At 44.4% G+C, this 17,908-nt stretch overlaps 1 protein-coding gene across 4 annotated transcripts in view; it reads right to left on the reverse strand.

The window, feature by feature from the left end:
- Positions 1 to 17,908, reverse strand: part of LOC144479032 (sodium-coupled monocarboxylate transporter 1) — a 102,277-nt gene that overhangs the window by 70,716 nt on the left and 13,653 nt on the right. The window contains exons 1-2 of one of the 4 annotated variants that reach the window (XM_078197492.1): positions 9,922 to 10,566; positions 6,986 to 7,151 (exon numbers count right to left, since the gene is read on the reverse strand). The exons of 1 other annotated variant lie outside the window; for it this stretch is intronic. The gene's annotated coding sequence lies outside the window, so the exon portion shown is untranslated. Of the gene's footprint in view, positions 1 to 6,985; positions 7,152 to 8,436; positions 8,452 to 9,921; positions 10,567 to 17,908 lie in introns of those variants that run through there. 2 more of the 4 variants (XM_078197494.1, XM_078197495.1) reach the window with 2 other exon arrangements.

The following is a 17,908-nucleotide window of genomic DNA, read 5'->3' on the forward strand; positions in this document are numbered from 1 at the left end:
TAACTCTTTGAGGCACAAAATTTCAAGAAATAGACTCATATGACACAGAGATTTCGTCACGTTTTCAATTAAAAAAAATTGATATATTTTTCTTGAAAGCATATAAAAACATAAACAAATAATAATTCAATCGAATTTGTTGATATATAATTAGATGTAAATGGTCCCACCGTGCCACATGAGGTTAGGAATGAACAGAGTGAAAATGCAGCTATTACAATACTACGAGGTGAGTCTAAAAATATCCCACTATGCATTATCGTACATGAGAAAAGTGGGACATTTTTAATCCCACCGTGCCCTAAAGAGTTAAAGAGTTAAGTATCTTCTCTCGATGCGAAGTTCAACTTTTCGAAATTTCGCAAGTTCAAATAATTTTGTGGAGTTTGGACAATTTTTTTATTAAATCGCTCCTACGTGGTCTTGAAAAGGGAAGCTTCCCCTTTACGACGGACCCTCAAAAGTCGATCTACGATTTTTCTCCACTGTTTTATCGTATTTTACACGAGAAGCCTGCAGCTGATATCTCGAGTCATGGCGATGGCATACTTGTCACTTAATGCATTATAAAATCGAGAAAAAAAAATCGCAGATCGTCGCTCCAGCGGTCATTTTAAAGGGGAATCTCCGCTCTCCAATAATACCTTCAAATAAGTCGGTAAAAAAATTTGTTCAACTATGCGGAGTGTATCGATATACCGAGTTGCTAACGACCATTAAAAACCGCGGACGAAGTGTTTCCACATTCCACGAAGAGGACGCTCTTATGTAGCCGATTAAACGACGCGAAACGTCCCGGTAATTGGGGAATATACACCGAAAGATACGATTGCCGGCGGGAAATTCGAAGCAGCTCGCCGTGGAATTTGAGACCGCAGATCCGGTCCGGCGCCGCGGGTCGCCGGCTCGAAAAAAAATAGAAGCCGACGACGAGAAGGCGGACGGAACAAAGAAGTGCCCGGGACGGCCGCCTCGGCGCACAGTAATCCGGGCTAGCGTAAGGTGCGACATTTTACCAAAAAATGAACTTTCGCATATCGATCTGTATTATCGATCCCTCAAAAATAAAAATATTTGCATGATTTAATGCAATTTTATAATAGAAATGATGGTTTAAAGTTGGCTTTCCTGAGAGTAGCGATTTTCGTCAAAAACAACTACATTTCTTCTTTCCGATGTATTTTTTCTGAATTAATCCTCAATCTGACATTATATCATTGATCAATCCAAGTTTCGCGTTTATACCTTTCACCAATGAAGAGTTACAGGGCAATGTCGCACCTTACGTAAATCCGGACCACTGTGCTGCGGCGTTAAGCATTTTTTGATGCCGTCGGACGTGCTCGTCGGCGCCCTTTTTATAGACGATTATTGCGGAAAGTTCGGGCCGCGAGCAACGCGAGACGGCTGGCAGCCTGCGACGGCTCGCGAGAGAAAAGAAGTTGCCCTCGGAAGTATGGATATTAAGGAGTCTGTGTTTCGGAGATGAAATCTGGGGCCGGGCCGTGCAGCGCCCCGGCGGATCCGCCCTTTTTTGGTTTTTTTATTAGCGGCGCCGCGCGTGGAAGTTTCCGGCCGAGCAGCCCCGGGACGCGCGGAGCCTCCTCGGTCGTGATAGAAATAAATGTGGCTGCCGGGCGCGTCCTTCTCCTACCTTCGGGAGAGGCCTCCCCGTGTTTCCACGGCCAAGTGCCTGCGCGCGCGCGGTCGGGAGCAAGATAATTGAACAGCTTGAGGAAATTGAGCCGCGAAAGGGGGAGAGATTTCGACGCCGCTTCGACCCCCGCGTCACTTTCCCAATTTATTTGTAAATGTGTTCATCTCCTCGACCGGACCTCGACGCCGCCCCGCGCGTCCCTCCTCCTCCCCCTCCTTCCTCCCGTCTTCGCCTTCCCCGTCCCCTTTGTTCTCGCGTTCGTGTACAAAGTGTTTTGCCAACAGTCGAGAGACAGCGACCTTGATGCACTTCGAAGAGAAAGATGCTGCAACGGCCTTGCCTTCTGCATCAAAATATTTTCAAAGCGAATTTGGAACTTGGCTGGAATCGTCGGAGCGCACGCGATTCAACAGCCACGTCTTTATGCGCGTGTTTGTCTTAACGCGTTGTCGACCGGAAATGGGATTCTTGTTTTATTATACTCATTGTAACAGATATTTATATTAGCATTCTACTCCTAGAATTAAGTATTAGAAAATTCATAGAAAATTTCTATGGAATATATTGATTACAAAAATACTTGTCACGTCATTGAAGGGTAGAATTAAAGTCATCTATTGTATAGAAAAATTTTAATGAAAATGTCCTGTGGTTAATGTATTAATGATAAGAAAAATTACTTTTTAATTAGAGAATTAATTTTTCTACACGAGTTAAATAATTTTATAGTAACAATATTTCTTCTGTTACAATTGATATAAATTCTCAATTCTAAATTGACTAAATTCGTGCGCTATGTTTATCCTGCACGATGTAAGTAATTCCATAGTAACAATATTTCTCCTGTTACAATTTCTATAAATTCTAAATTAACTAAACTCGTGCACAATATTTATCCTACAACAAAAGTGCATCTTCCGTAACTCTTCGCATAAATTATCAAACGCGTCAAACTCGTACTCGATATTAACACGCGATAAGAGCGCACCGTCTGCGACGATTTACAACAATTGCCGCCGTGCATTCGTACCCCACAACTTTGCTCGCGCAACCATACAAATCTTGTCGAAACAACTGCACCGAGCGAGAGAGAGATCTCCCACAAAACCGCCTTCGCAACACGTTGCACCATAAACTAAAAAACCCGACCGCGTCGTACTACAGTTCCAAACGTCGAGAACCATCGGAAAAACCGGAACCGAACAAGCTTAGAAAAATAGACTATAGAACCGCGGTAGAGCGACCGCATGGGCGAGTCGACTGTTTCGCGCGATAATAGAGAGGAGAAAGTGTCTGGTCCCGGGCGAAAAGACCGCGCAGAATTGCATCAACCACGAATAGTCCGGGTGAGAAGATCGTCGCCAAACTGGCCGGCCGGTCCGCGTTCCGGGTGTAAAAATAGTTATCGATATAGGCGGGGCTCTCGAGAAATAGCGACGGTTGAAACAGCTCTTGTCCTTCGCCGCTTGTTTACCGGCGACGTCCGGGAAACAGGTTTGCGGTGGAAACGAACTTCCCGCGGCATGGCGCCACGCCGGGACCCGTTCAGTCCCGTGGGACGAATCCGGGCCCCGTCGCCGTTCGTTCCCATGGACCGGCGACGGCTCTCTCGATTCTCTCGTTCCTATGGATCGGCGACGACTCTTCCAATTCTCTCTCGATTCTCGCGTTCCTATGGTTCGGCGACGACTCTCTCGATTCTCTCGTACCCATGGACCGGCGACGACTCTCTCAATTCTCTCTCGATTCTCTCGTTCGCGCGGCCGCGAAACAATCGAGGAACCGCCGCGATTCGCGTTCCGCTCGAATCGTTTTCCGGCGCGTCGCGTCGTCGAAAAATGAAAAACTTAAGCGAACCGTTGTAATTCCAAACTCCGTGCCCGTCGATTACACCGTCGGCGCTTCGCATTCTTTTTTCTCCCCCGGCACTGGCGATTCTTTTTTCCTCCGCCTCTGTAAAATCGGTTTCGACCGATCGGATTGGATTTTATTGGGATTTTCTTGAATTTCGACGGAACGTTGCCTTCCAGTTCTAATCGCCTCTGAAATTGTGTTTCGTTTTGTCGGCGGTGCTCCGCGTTCCACGAATCTTTTCGAGAAAGAGGTACGTGGATTGGGGATCAGGCTCGCGTGCGACTCGCTCCAATGGTCTCGGAATAATTTGCGATGCCGGCAACACATTAACAACCGAAAGCGAACGAGGAAACGAATTAAGCCGCCGTTCAATTTAATCAGGCACACACCGTTCGACAAATTGACTCTTAAAGATTCTGCTGACGTATGTGCCACGATTAACGGAACCGGTATCTATATGTCGCCTAGGAATCTTCCATGTCTCGAACGTGGTATTCTAATCGGTGAATAGTAAGCAGCTATATTTTGGAACAACAACTTCGGCGATCGTATTTTAAGAGAATTAATTAATCCGTGAAATGAATCCGTAAATGTATTCTTCATGATTTATTCTTCGATAGCAAAATGGAGAATTTAGGGGGCACGATATTAAAATTAGTCGAATTATTAAAATACTTAATATTAAAATATTCAATATTAAAATTCTCTATATTAAAATACTTGATATTAAAATATTCAGTATTAAAATTACTCGAATTATTAAAATGCTCAATATTAAAATATTCAATACTAAAATTCTCTATATTAAAATGCTCAATATTAAAATATTCAATATTAAAATTCTCTATATTAAAATACTCGATATTAAAATATTCAGTATTAAAATTACGCGAATTATTAAAATGCTCAATATAAAAATACTCAATACAAAAATACTAAATTTTTTTCGCTAGAAAGTCACGATTTTGTTAGCTTCGCTTGAAACAATTTTCTTCCAAAATCTCGAAATGTTGGATTTTAAACTCTTTACACCCGAGTGACCCTCGAGTTAAAAAATTGCCGCGTAAATTGAAAGACGCATCTACTCTCACTATTTCTCCTTAATTCCGCAAAATTCCAGCTTCAATTTCAAGAAAAAAGCCCGCCGAATTATTTAAGTTTCACGAAAAGTTTCTTTGATTTCGACGCAACTTCGTCACCTCGACCGCGCGGCGACGAGCGCGTTAAAGCGACGAGAGAAAAATAACTGCGTCGAAAACCGGCGGCGGCGGCGGCCGTCGATGAATCTGGAGCAAGAGCGCGATCAAATCCGGGGCAGAACGGTTTCGTCCCACGGCCCGCTCATTTCTCTTTGTTCCTTTCTATAATTTAGCTCTATTATCGCGGTCGGACGCGGCCGTATTTCCCGCGTTTGTTTCCAATTTCGCCGGGCGCTGTTTTCCCGTCCGATCTAAACATAACGGCGCCGTGCGGCGTCGCCTTCGCGATAAACTAAAACGGCGACGAGCGTCGAAAATCGGCGCGGAAACTGTTCCGAGTGATTCACGCGCGGCGCGTTACTCTCGCGTTTCCGAGAGGATTTCAGCGGCGAGCACAATAGGAGATCACGCGACACGAGCGGGGATCATGGCCGCCTGAAATCCGGCCGGGCTGATCGCGTTCCTCGATGCTAATGGCTAATATCCGAGCGTTTCCTGCCCGGAATCCGTATCTGCCAATCGAACGAATCTGCGAGTATAATGAGACACGTAGGTACGCTCGTCTCATCCCGAGGAGGCCTCGGCACGCGTGCACCGGCGTAATGCGCGCTCTCGCGAGCGGCCGCCGCGCGCGGGACGTCGGAGCATTCCCCGGTGCGGAACACTGTTGCGTTTTTCTGAGCGTTTTCCATTCGGCTCGCACGATTTGCGGCGGAACGTCGCGGCTTTGATGCGAAGAACGCCGACGAGTTTTCAGCCGCGGAAAACCGTTCTTTCGCCGGTGTCGTGGTCGAAAAGAATTCAGTTTGCTCACTGTACAGCTCTTTAGATAATAAAGTATTCAGTCAGTCCCATATGTATTCGTACCCTCATTGCTTATAAGAGAAATCTAAATTGTGCAGCACCCTTTGCCAAAAATGGCAAAACATTACTCCTGCTACATTAAATAGTCTTTCGAAATCTATGCCTAAAAGAATGCAGGCAGATATCGATTCTAGAGGTTATTCTACTAAATATCAATTTATTCTATTAATTTATTCATATTCATCAATAATATTCGTTTATTTTATATTTTCCTCAAGATTTAAGTTCTGTTCGAATACTTTTGTCAATCAAATTTTTGGCTTATTATTCAAAATATATATTTTATGTTAGAAATTGCTAAATTGGTTTATATATATATCATTGACCATTCTGATCCTCATAAACTGCTCGATTAATTTTATATTAATATTGTGATTTATTCATAAAGACTAAGATAAACCATTTGTCCTGTACATCACCTCTATATAACACAAAAGGGTCTTACCAGCCCGTTAATAAAGAATAATAATAATAATTTCAGAGGACCGTTCCAAAAGAAACGATCTAACCGCGTTATTCGACGGGAACGCGGTCCTCGCTCGACGCAGAAAGAATTGTTTGCTTTCGTTATTCGCCGCGGAGAAAAGCCACGAGAGAAATGTTAATCATTCGCGCGTCTCCGCCGCCGCGTCTCCATTGTCGCAATCCGGCCGCAGTCCCGGGAGCGCCGCGGAATAAATCGACAAAGGGCGGTTTTATTAGGTTTGAAATATCCCCCTCGGAACGAGACGAAAAGATTTCATAAAGCCGCGCGGCGTTCTTTTACCCGCAATCGATGGAGACCGCCGTCCTGGGACGGAACGATTCGGTTCGCTACGTAATCTATTTCATTATCGTATTCTCCGCATTGTTTGAACTTTATAAGAAGGCGGAAGGCGGAGGGGGAGGGGTGTAGGTTATACAGAGACCAGACCGGCGCGATCCTAAGCACGGAATAAAACGTATCCAGACGAGGAGGCGTAATTCAGCGTGCATATTTTATAAATAATTCATCAATAACCGCAGATGTTCGAGTATCGGAGAATTTCAACCGCTCTCTGCCCTCCGATCTGCATAATCCCGAGCGAGAGGGGTCGCGTCCGTTCCAAAGAAGGCAAAAAGCCGGCGGCGCTTCTACAATTTTTTGCTCTCCGCCGCCTATTATGTTAAGCGGTCGATCAATCTACCGCAGCACGGGTTATCGTTATCGCGGCGATCGATACCGTTCGCGATCCCGTCGCGCGAAACGACCGGGAACGATTTCCACGTTTCCGTTGCTGCGGACAACGTTTCGTGTATATTTACGGTGGCCGAGGTGCGGATCGATTGATTTGCATCGGAAAGGCGAGCCGAGGAGCCGGTAGACGTCGTTTGAGTAAACGCGTCGGCAAGCGGGGAAAGCAAACACGGGAGACAAAGAAGAAGCAGTTACCTCTTCGGTCCTCTTAATCCGAGTTCAACGACGCCTCCGCACGCTGCTGGATCCTCTCGTTCCCCGGCGCAAGACGCGTGTCCTGCATCCGTTCGAGCCCGGCCCCCGTCAAAGCAACGAACTCGATATCTCGAAGCCTGAGTGCCCTTCGAGGATCACCGTGTCCCTGCACAAAGGAACAGACGCGCTCCGTGACAGGTCCGATCGATTCCGAACCCGAACTACACCCAAAAATTCGTTTTCCGCGCGCCGTCTTTCTCTACGAACCTACTACCCTCCCTGTTCTCGTCTCCACTTACTAATTAGTCACGCTTTGTTTAACGAAGCACCTATTAATAGACCTCAAAATAACTTGCGTCCCAAGAACACCTTGAAATCTTTTAACCCTAACCGTGTGTCAGGAATAGATTTTTACTCATTCTCGTTTCGACGACTCGACTGTCACTTTGGAATTTCGATCGGAAGAATTTATTTTTAATTCCGGGAAATAATATATTTTTAATGCAATATTTATTTGTGATCGATTAAGAAGTTGATTTGATTTTATTTTTGATTTGAATCTTGTAATAATTGGATATCAGTTACTTCTTACATGTCATTCTATAGCTTTTGTTATCTTAATGTATGTGATCGTTTGCTTGTTAATTAATATTTTAATCTCTTAATTGCAGAACTGACAAGTGAACAGGAAGGAGAATTTATGATTTATATTTCTTCTGTGATAATTGTCCAACGAAGCCATTGAATTTGTTGAAACTAGTGGAACATCTAATCGACAAGAACAATCAAGACAAGAATAAATTGAAATTGAAATAATTAAATTCAATTGAATTAAATCGAAACAATATCCCACGAATTTATGGATCATTTTCTAAGATCCGAAAAGTTAAATACGCTCTTCTCGCATTACGTAATAATAGTACAAGAATTTGGACGAAATCTGAGGGAAATCGGTCGTACATTCGACACGAGAACGAACGCGTCAACTTAGAGAAGCTCTAGCAGAAAACACCAAGATTATTTACAGTTCCCGAGACTGGTTCTAATTACAAATTTCTTCGAACCGAACGCGGGCAACCTCGTCAATCATTCGCAAATCGTGAAACCGACGAACCGGCTACAAATAGCCGCATCGATTCACGCCCGGTGGAGCATTATGAACTTGACTAGCCGTCTCCAAAAATATCCGTGACTAAGGAGAAGCTTCACGCGTGACATCGGCGACGAGGGACCACGTTCACTAAACGATTTGCACAACTACCCGTCGCACCATATGCTTATGTCAATTAAACATCACACCATACCCTCCGCGACCATAAGCGCCACCATACGCGATCACCGTAACCAAAACTCCAACAACAATCGCACTCTAACCTTCAAACGATCCAACAAAACTTTCCCAGATCATTCACCCGAAACAATCTCAAAAACTCCACAATCTCCTGTATCACCTCTGTATCTTTTTAACTGCCCGACTTCCAGGCCACCCTATAGATCGACCCAAGAGTCCTTGCGATCCTCGAAGCTCACACAGCGCGCGCGAATCGCCGGTATCGACGACGGACCCGAGAGTACGCGTTCGCAGCCGGTGACTGGGATGCAAAAATTTCGAGGAGATTAGGCGAGCTCGGTTTCGGGGAACGTAAAGGGAACGTGGCATCGAGGGGAGGGCCGGGACCAAGGGAGAAGGTAGGCAGAGGCTCGAGAAACTCGTCGCGGGACGAGAAAAACGGGCCCGGGGGGGAAAGGGGGGAGGGAAGAGAGCCGTAGGAATCGGCGTGGAACAGGGAGAGGACGCTTAGCCGGATAGAAACGGAGAGTGCCGAGGATCGGGCCGCGCTGTGGATCGCGGCCCTGAGAGGACGGGGGGAGACGGGGTGTGGGGGGAAGGGGCAGGACGAAACTGGACTCGTCCTCGTTAATTCACTCAAACAGACGTGCTCGACTGGTTCGTTAGCTCGATCGGGTTGCATCGCAATAAGCAGACGCGCGGCGTACGTGGCTCGGCGAGTCCGCGCGGGACACGCGTACCGTCGCGAGACCGGAAACGCCGCGCGCCGGGAAGCGTTCCCGGCCTGCACCGCGGCTCTTGTCGCGGCCCGAAAAACCCTTCGATCGAACAGACGCGAGAAACGAGGTTCCGATATTATGGAACATTATTTTTGTCGAAATGATTGTAGAATTTTAGGCTATGGATTTTGTGTATCTGTGACAAAAATATTGAAGAAATATTGATAAAGTATTGAAGAAACAATACTCCTGTAATTTTTATGTCAGGTAGATTTACACAGTCCACTTGACGAGCTGTCATTCTCATAGAAAATATCTATAAAGATTAAGAAAAAAATCATAGTTCACTAATAGATTGAAATTAAAACGACAACAAAACTGAAAAACTTCCTAAAAAACAAAGTCTCGTAAAAATCAAAGAAAAGATTTACAAACGTTAAGAAAAATCAGAGTTCACTAACGGATCGACCATAAGGCGACATAAAAACCGAAAAACTTCCGAAAAATATCGTTAGCACGTAAACGCCGCAACGAACACCTGAGGAAGCTCGACTAGCCCGTCCACGACCGCGCGTAATGCCAGAAGCCCGAGGAATCGCGGCGACTGACAGAGAACTTGACATTCAAACTCCCACGGCGGGCGCCTTGTCCAGCGTCGGTCACGCGAAAGTATCGTGTTCGTTTCAGTTATCAACACCGGTCACATTTTCCTTCTGTCATAAATCATTCGAGCCGGGCCAGCTGGCAGTAGACGACGCCGAACGGCGCGCGCGTTACAACAACGTTTCTTACGTCACACGCTCGAAGCCCTGACGGCGGAACGGCGTTTACGATCGACTTGTTGACGGGCGCGCATGCACAAGCGGAGCCGTATAGCGAACGGTCATGGATCGATGGCCGGAGTCGTCGAAGCATAGATTACGTACCGGCGGCTGGATCGACGGACGAGCAGATCCGATTCGCGGGAACAATGGATCTCGTGCGAGCCGGGCTGCGTGGGTAGGGATCGATGAACGCGCGGCTTGGTGATCGATCGATCAACACGGTTTGGAGATATATCGGAGCGACCTGGCGATCGATGAGCACACACACTGCGGACGTCGTTCGTCCGCGCGGACGCGCGATCGAGATCGATCCGTGTGGATCAGAAGACGTGCGCCGCGGTCAGTCGGCGACGTAACACTGGGAAGCCGGGAGAGTTCGGGCTGGTATATTTAAAAAAGGCAGAAACGTAGAGCCGTGTGGCGGCCGTGTGTGCTCCGCTGACGGACTGGGCACCGTGTAACACCACTGGCAACGTCTCCGACGAGCACATGCTGCCGGCGTGCGTTGTCTCTATTACGGATTGTTATAAATAAAAGCACCTGCTAGAGTCACGCGGCGTTCGTCGGGCCGCGACGGATTTTCGGTACCCGGCGAACGCGTGTTCGGCCGATCGCGTTCGTCTTCCCCCCCACGCCTGTCAGCGAGTCCGTCAAATTGTCGCCGGGAATTACCTCGCGAGTGCAACGTGCTTATCGATCCCGCACTTTTTTTCACGGAGAATAAATTGAAGGAGATGGCTTACCGCGATGGGAATGAAAGTAAAATCGATGGCCGTCTGAAATATTTATTTGGTGCGGCGGTAAATTGAAGTTGGACGTAACGCGACAAGACAGCTCGGAGAGTTAGAGTTATCTGGTTAAAGAGTTATGTAGTCTCCAAGGTGACGCGGTATATCGGTAAAGTCGGCACTCAAATTTATTCCTCGAACGTTGAGTTATTTATTTGCTCGTTTGCGCATAGACAGCCGAGCGAGATGGATATTTTTAGTGCCTCGTCGACGGAGACACAGTGTCGATTTGCGTGGATCTGTAGACGTTTCGTTGCACTTACGTCGCGACGACGACGACGCACTTCGAATAATTCTCGTTCTTACCGCGCATCTGTCGAAGTGTTTACACGAAGATCGAAAGCAATCTCCGCGGCGATCAACGAATCGTGAAATCTCGATGAATTACATACCGAAAGGTTCCGCGAGCCCCGGGGCCATCGAGACGATTTCTGCGGTATGGAAAATGCAATCGAAGGAACAATCGTCTTATAATCAATCTCGAGGTCGTAAATTCTTGAGCAGCTTAGAAATTACAGTTAATTTCAACCGAGACCTTCGAAATTCTTCATGCAACGCTTTCGAATTTCGATGTCGATTTTCAAGCTATTAAACGTCAAAATGCACGATCAAAATGTTGACGTTAACACGTTGAGTGCCACGCGGTTTTATAACGACTTCCTCGTCGCGCTTTTAATAAAAATTAAGCGGACTTTATATAAATTTTAGATAACAACTTGAAACAATGTACATTATTAAGTTTATTATCATATTTTATACTGCCAGTCAACGTGTTAATAATACTCGATTTTTCCATATTTATAATGTTCGATCATTTCGCGGAAACCGGGTTTCAATTTCCAAGACAGTGTCATAGATAGCATCGATGGAATATGGAAATATCCTCGCCGTACAATCGCCGGTGATTCGACTTTGGGATCATTGTGTTCGCGCAAACATCCGCGGCTGAATGATAATCGGCTGATTGAGAGGTTGCGCGTCGGACGGCGCACGGTAAACTGCGGTCGGCTTGTGAAATTCAACACCGGTAACCGATCCACCGGTCTCCGCTATCAGCGATGTTTAGCGTGACAAGTGATTTTTGCGTAAGCGTCCCGTGATCTTGCAGGAAAAAAGTGAAACGAGACCGGTGCGCGTCGACTGGAATCGGTCTTCGAAATCGCTGTGAATGAGTTCGATAATTTCGAAGTCATTCTAAGAGAAAAGAAAAAATATATTCCCGTTCTGCTTTCCTTGTTCTACCCTTTGCGGACGAGAGATGACTCTCGTTTCGATTAGCAGGACGAGTGAGAGGCAAAGCGGTGTTTATGCTAAGATAATTTGCATATAAATTATACAGCTGTATATAATTGGATATAAATTGTATTTGTATTATATAAAATTTAAGATGATTGGATATAAATTATATAATGGTATATACTTTTACATAAATTGTATTTGCATTATATACAATTTAAGATGATTGGATATAAATTATATAATCGTATACAAAACTCTATTTGTATTAAATATAAATTAAAATAATTTGTATACAAGACACTCAACGCATTTGAGAAAATCGCCTCATCCTGCTACCTCACCTGGCCGAAAATGTCATCGTCCATAAAGGGTTGAGCATTCAGAGCAACGCTGATTTCGGCAACGCGTTTGGAAGCACGAGTTATCTATTTTATTCGCGACACTTCGCATTGAACGCAATTCGTCGCTGCTAACTTTTCCGTAATGTTTTCATCGCGTCGTCGGAACTCGAAAAGCTTGTATTTTCCTTGTCCACGCGTTTGTTCGCCCAGTCGGTTGATCATTCATTCACCGTGCAATTGACATGCATATTAGTAACGTCATTATGCAAACTACTTTACACTTTACAACGCGACTCCCGCTCGGGGCTCGATAAAATGGCTTAGAAAAATCGTGCATCGTTGTAAAGAGGAAGATTCAATCTTCGAATCTGTGACAATTGTAGTGGGGGAAAAAAATTTTTAACGTTTCCGCAGACGTTTCTTCTTCACGGTTTAACGTTGAATTTCTCGGTCATTAGCGACGGAGACATATTGTTTGATGTGCGCTGCGTGGTTATCGTTAAATTTTAATAAATAAATATTTATCAATGATAGCAAATAAATCAACTCTAATAAACGATAATAATAGTAATAATAATTTTTTGGTGTAAGTTAGTAGATTTAAATAATTTTATCCTATCCGCAATGCGATCTTTTCAAGGAATAATGTGTCCATTTTCTCAGCGCCTCGAATCATAGCGAACGATCTAATGAGAAAATGAACTACGCCACGCAGAAGCAGAGGCTTCATGCTCCAAAACGACTCGAGGTTCGTCGCCCTACCATTCTTCCTTACGAAATTGCGACTGCAATTATTTAGCTCGGGACTTTTCTCAGGATCTGGCAAGTTCGCCCGGCATGTTCTCGAAACCCTTTCGAGTTTAATGAGACCGCGGTATCAGTCATGGTGATGGATTTTAGGGTCGTTCGGCCATTAGACAACCGGGCTCGTTCTAACGGGAAAGACGAATTACCGCGAGAGCGGCGCGCGGGCTCCGTTCGAAGAAATCAGGTTGATCCGCGCGCGCGCGCTCCGCGCGGTTAATCGCGTTCTCGTTGCCGCGGAGCGTGACGCGTCTTTGCGCCGTTTCGCTTGCGTAATCGCGTGAACTTCCCCGGCACGGCATGAAAGACTTCCGATACATCTCTGCGGATGGGAAGTGATTCACCTCCGAGGTGCCTCGATAAACGACTGTGTTTTCCCCTGTGCTCGCCTATAAGCCTCCGCGTAAACAAACGCCGCGTCAGAATCCCGTGACCATTTTTCTCGCGGATCCGAGACGCCGATTCCACTTCTCCGCGGACCGTAGTTTTTGTAGTCTTACCTCGGTCACGGATCGCTCGACCGGCGAACTCGCCAGTCGATTATGCTACTTTTTGCCGCGGCGAAATTGATAACCGTATCCGCGATGGTAAACATTGATCAGGGTTTTTGCGGGAGACGATGTAAGTGCTGGAATTTCATTCACTTTTTATCTTCATGCATGACTAATAGCTTGGAGATTTAAAAATATAATAATATAATGATATAGTATTATAATAATACAAGAATATAATAATATAGTATTATAGTAATACAATAATATAGTAATAGAATAGTATACTACTTTATATTACTTTATATTCCATCATTTTAATATACCTAAATTAAAACACTTATTATCTTCTAATCTTTAAAATTATAAAAATTAATTTATAGCAATAGTTTAATCGCTGATGCAGGCACTAAATTGACCACCATTTAATTTAAATTTCTAATTCAAATTTACATTCAATTTATTATAATAATTTTTACTTGTCTTATAATAAACTTTCCAAGTATTATTAGTTATCCAAAAAATGTTTAAAAAAAAATCTAATAACTAATTTTACAAGGTAGATAATTTGTAAAGACAATGAGGATCAGTTATAAAGCTATTTACAACAGAATCCCCAAGCAATACCAACATAACCTCATCGAATGAAATGAAATGGATGATAAATAAAAAACAAACAATTACTAATAAATTTTAATATAGTAGCGTGTTTAGTAGTACTTTACATAGTAGTACTATGCTTTAATAACAAATACTACTGGTATAAAAATTCATCCCTGAAGAGGTTAAAACCATAAACGTGTCGTCCACCGAGCAATTTACTCGAAGACGGTGTTCCTTGTGGATCGGCTTCACCGACGTGACTTCTCCCGCAGTTCACAGCGCCGCGGAGACATAAAAGTTGACAAGGTCCTCTATCTCCCGGGCTTAGAAATCCTTCAGGATTCCCGGGAAATATTTAGATCGATCTATTCGGGACCGGTCCCCCTCGACTAACCCTTGTGATTCCGTGTCCGGTGTTAAAGGCTTGATTTACAATAGCCGGGCGCAGTCACCGACCGATCGTGGTCCGTTACTCAGAGCCCGGGAACGTGACCGGCAAGTGAACCGCGGCCGCTAAATAATATTTGATCAAACCGTGAGGTAAATCGTTCTGCTCCTCTTCCTTCGTTCCGTCGCGACGTCTCCGCGTGCGGTTTAAATCGGCGCGACCCCCGGTTCGACTTTTTCCTTACTTTCTGTTTCTTTCAGACGATTTCCTGAAATTCGCGGAGCAAACAAGCGGCAAGTGGGGTCCGATAACGTGGTCGTTATCAGGCTTGTCAAGCTTGTCACGTGCTGTCTGGTTGCCCGGTTGCCAGGTTTGGGCGCGAGATTTTAGATTGGGAGAGTGGAGACGGTATGGAGGTGCGAGTCTATGGAGTCTATGGAGTTTATGGAGGAGAAAGTCGTAGCATGTGGAGAGTTAAAGGTGTTAACATTGTATCGCATGTTTTATAATAGCTATAGTCTATTGGTTTATAGATCTTAGATGACTGAGTTACTTTGAGTGACTCCGAATGACTCCGAGTGACCCCGTATAACGTCCAGTAGCTCTCATCGAGGCTCTCGTCGCGACGAATCACGTCCGAGTAGAGTAGCGTCGCGTTTCGTCTTGTAATCAAACAGCCCGCACCGTGCGACAGACACTGTCACCTACAGGTGTATCACGGCTCTTCCAGAACGATGGGTTATGCCGAGCGTACACGCGGCGTGTCTCGAAATTCGGTAAACTGAGCAGCATAATCTTGACTTATATACCCGCGACGCCTCGCGGCATTTTCGCGCGCATAGCCGCGGATTAAATTCCCAAGCCGTGCACATACTATACGTGCGTGAGCGCCGCGAATGATCCAGCGCGGATATGAATTTATTTTTCCGCGGAGAATTCATTTTTCCGAGGGAGGCTTCAAGGAACACTGATAGCGTCGGAAAATTGTTCTTTTGAGGCTGCTGGATGAAAAATTGCGCGGCGAACAACGCGGCAAGACGCGCGATTTTTGTATAATTAAAGAGTTTCGAGCAGATTTTGCGCTGTTGCTTGAAATTGTTGCAAACCGAAGGAGCAAATTAAATAAGATTAATAGTAACAATAACATTAGTTATTTAATAGATATTAGATTATTTAATATACATCAGATTATTAACCTTTTGCAGTCGAGTGGCGACTCTGCGGCGCCATTAACATTGTTGTAACACGCATCAAAATTATTTTTAATAAATATCGCCAAAGCTTAGATTTAAAAGTTGTTAAACGTGCAACCCTTATGTGAGTCACATGACTCAATTGCATATGCATAAAATGAATTTTGTTATATAACATGGAGACACTAGAAGTCAAAAAAATTATTTTAGGTTTGCAGTTGTAATGGCTTCGAGTGCAAGGGATTAAGATGATTAAAAAGTGAGTGAAAATTCTGTCCCGTTTTTGTCCTTTGCAATCCACAAAAACAATTTTTATTCCGCGGGAAAGTCCGCAGTTTTTTAAAGCTATATTTACCAATGGAATTACCAGGGATTTACTTATTTTTGCGATGTACCCCCGGATGTAGGAATAATTTGCAGCTGTAACTAACAATTTGCTAAGCAGTGTACAGTAAGCATAATTTCTTAGAACCGCGTTCGTAATCTCCAGTTCCGTGTCTGTAATTAGAGATCATCCAATGCACGAACACTCGATGAATTCAGTCAACTGGAAAAAGAACATTCTAATGACTTTTTGAGCGATTCTACGGAACGGTATAAATTTAAAATGGTAGATTTAAAAAAGAAATCGTTTTAACCCCTCCGGCAGTAGTAGGTATACGGCAATGCTTATTATTAGGTTACTATAATAACAACCTATTCACAAGCTATCGATCGTGGTAAAAAATCGATTTATAGGCAACCAATCGATGAAGTGTAAAATCGTCGAAAATTCCACTGAAATTTCGAGCGATTCCACGGAGGCGATACGAATTCGAAAACACTTTCGTGGATGTTAAATAGTGTTCGCGCGCGCGCGAGCGGGGCGCACGCCGTTTCCCTCAGAAATTCCCTCGTCGTTCGCGAGAGGAGAGGACACTTTCGTCGGCGAATCCCGCGAGCGCCGGAACAGGAACTTGCCTAGCGTTTACATTTGCATTTAATTCAAACATATGCACTCGTGTATGCCGTTGAACTTGAGTGTTTCGCGCCGCGTATCTACAATTGTCGCCATTTTCGATGCGCCCGCCGCGTCGTCCTCGCCGTCACCCGCCCCCTCCCCCAAGCTTCTCCCTAACGCCCACGGTTGTTTCCATCCCAAAGCAAAGATTAGTTCCTGGCACACATTCCGCGCGCATATCAGGGCAAGGTTTAAGCGGAATTGTATCCCACCGTCTACGAATGTTGGCGCCGGCACGTGTTAGCTACTCTCGTGCCAGCGGCAGCCACCCCAGCCGTGACTTAACGTATTTCTAACCCGCGGCCAGTCCGGACAAAATGCTCTCATTCATTAATTTTCACTGTTTGTTAATTTCGCGAGATTTTCGGGAGCTGCGTTTACTTGACAGCGGCGAGAAACGGCGATCTTCAACAATTTATTTCGCAGAGGCGGGTCGAGATTTTTCGTTAAATCAAATTTTGTTCGAAAGTACGTATATTGTACTATTTGTAAGAATTTTATATTCTAAAATTTTTTTAAAACTTGATGACATAAAAATCTTTGCAAAAATCGCTTTTCTAGAGATACAGCGTTATAAATTCACAGCGAAAATTCTTAATAATTTTGTTAATATATGATTTAGATTAGCGAAATATTTTTGGAGAAGCCGATTTTCTTCAAAATATTGTAACAATCGTTTTATATAAATATACGATTTTTCGTTTCACACGATAGATGAAATTCTCCTTTAAATTTCATTAAAGAATCGACAGCCATTAATTGCCTCTTTCAATCCGTAATTGTCGATTAATTTCATAGATCAATTAATTCGATCGCCAATTTTTCAATAACTATTATTGTTATTCAATTACATATTCGATAATATTATAATACTTATAATATACTTAATCGATCGCAGTATTCAATCTTTTAACTATTAATACCTTCAATCGTCCCCCATCGATTATTCAATTAAATGAGAAATAATCATCGATTAATATCGAAATCTGCTTACAGATGATTGAAAATTATTCAAGCTATTCCAAAGTGAAACTTCTCTTTGGCATAATCTTAGCAAGTCAGAGATTGGCAGGAGTTCCGAAGCGAGCGGCTCGCGTTGTCGTAGTCGACCCGACACAGACGTCCCGCAGCCATAATCCTCTTTCCGCGCCGTGTATACGTTACGAGCCGGAAATTACAGTGTAATCCTATTTTTGCGCGCGTTATGTGTTAATCTTCAACCAGGCACGGGGGACCCGTTTG

This window comes from Augochlora pura, chromosome 3 (assembly GCF_028453695.1).
Source record: "Augochlora pura isolate Apur16 chromosome 3, APUR_v2.2.1, whole genome shotgun sequence".
NCBI lineage: Eukaryota > Metazoa > Arthropoda > Insecta > Hymenoptera > Halictidae > Augochlora > Augochlora pura.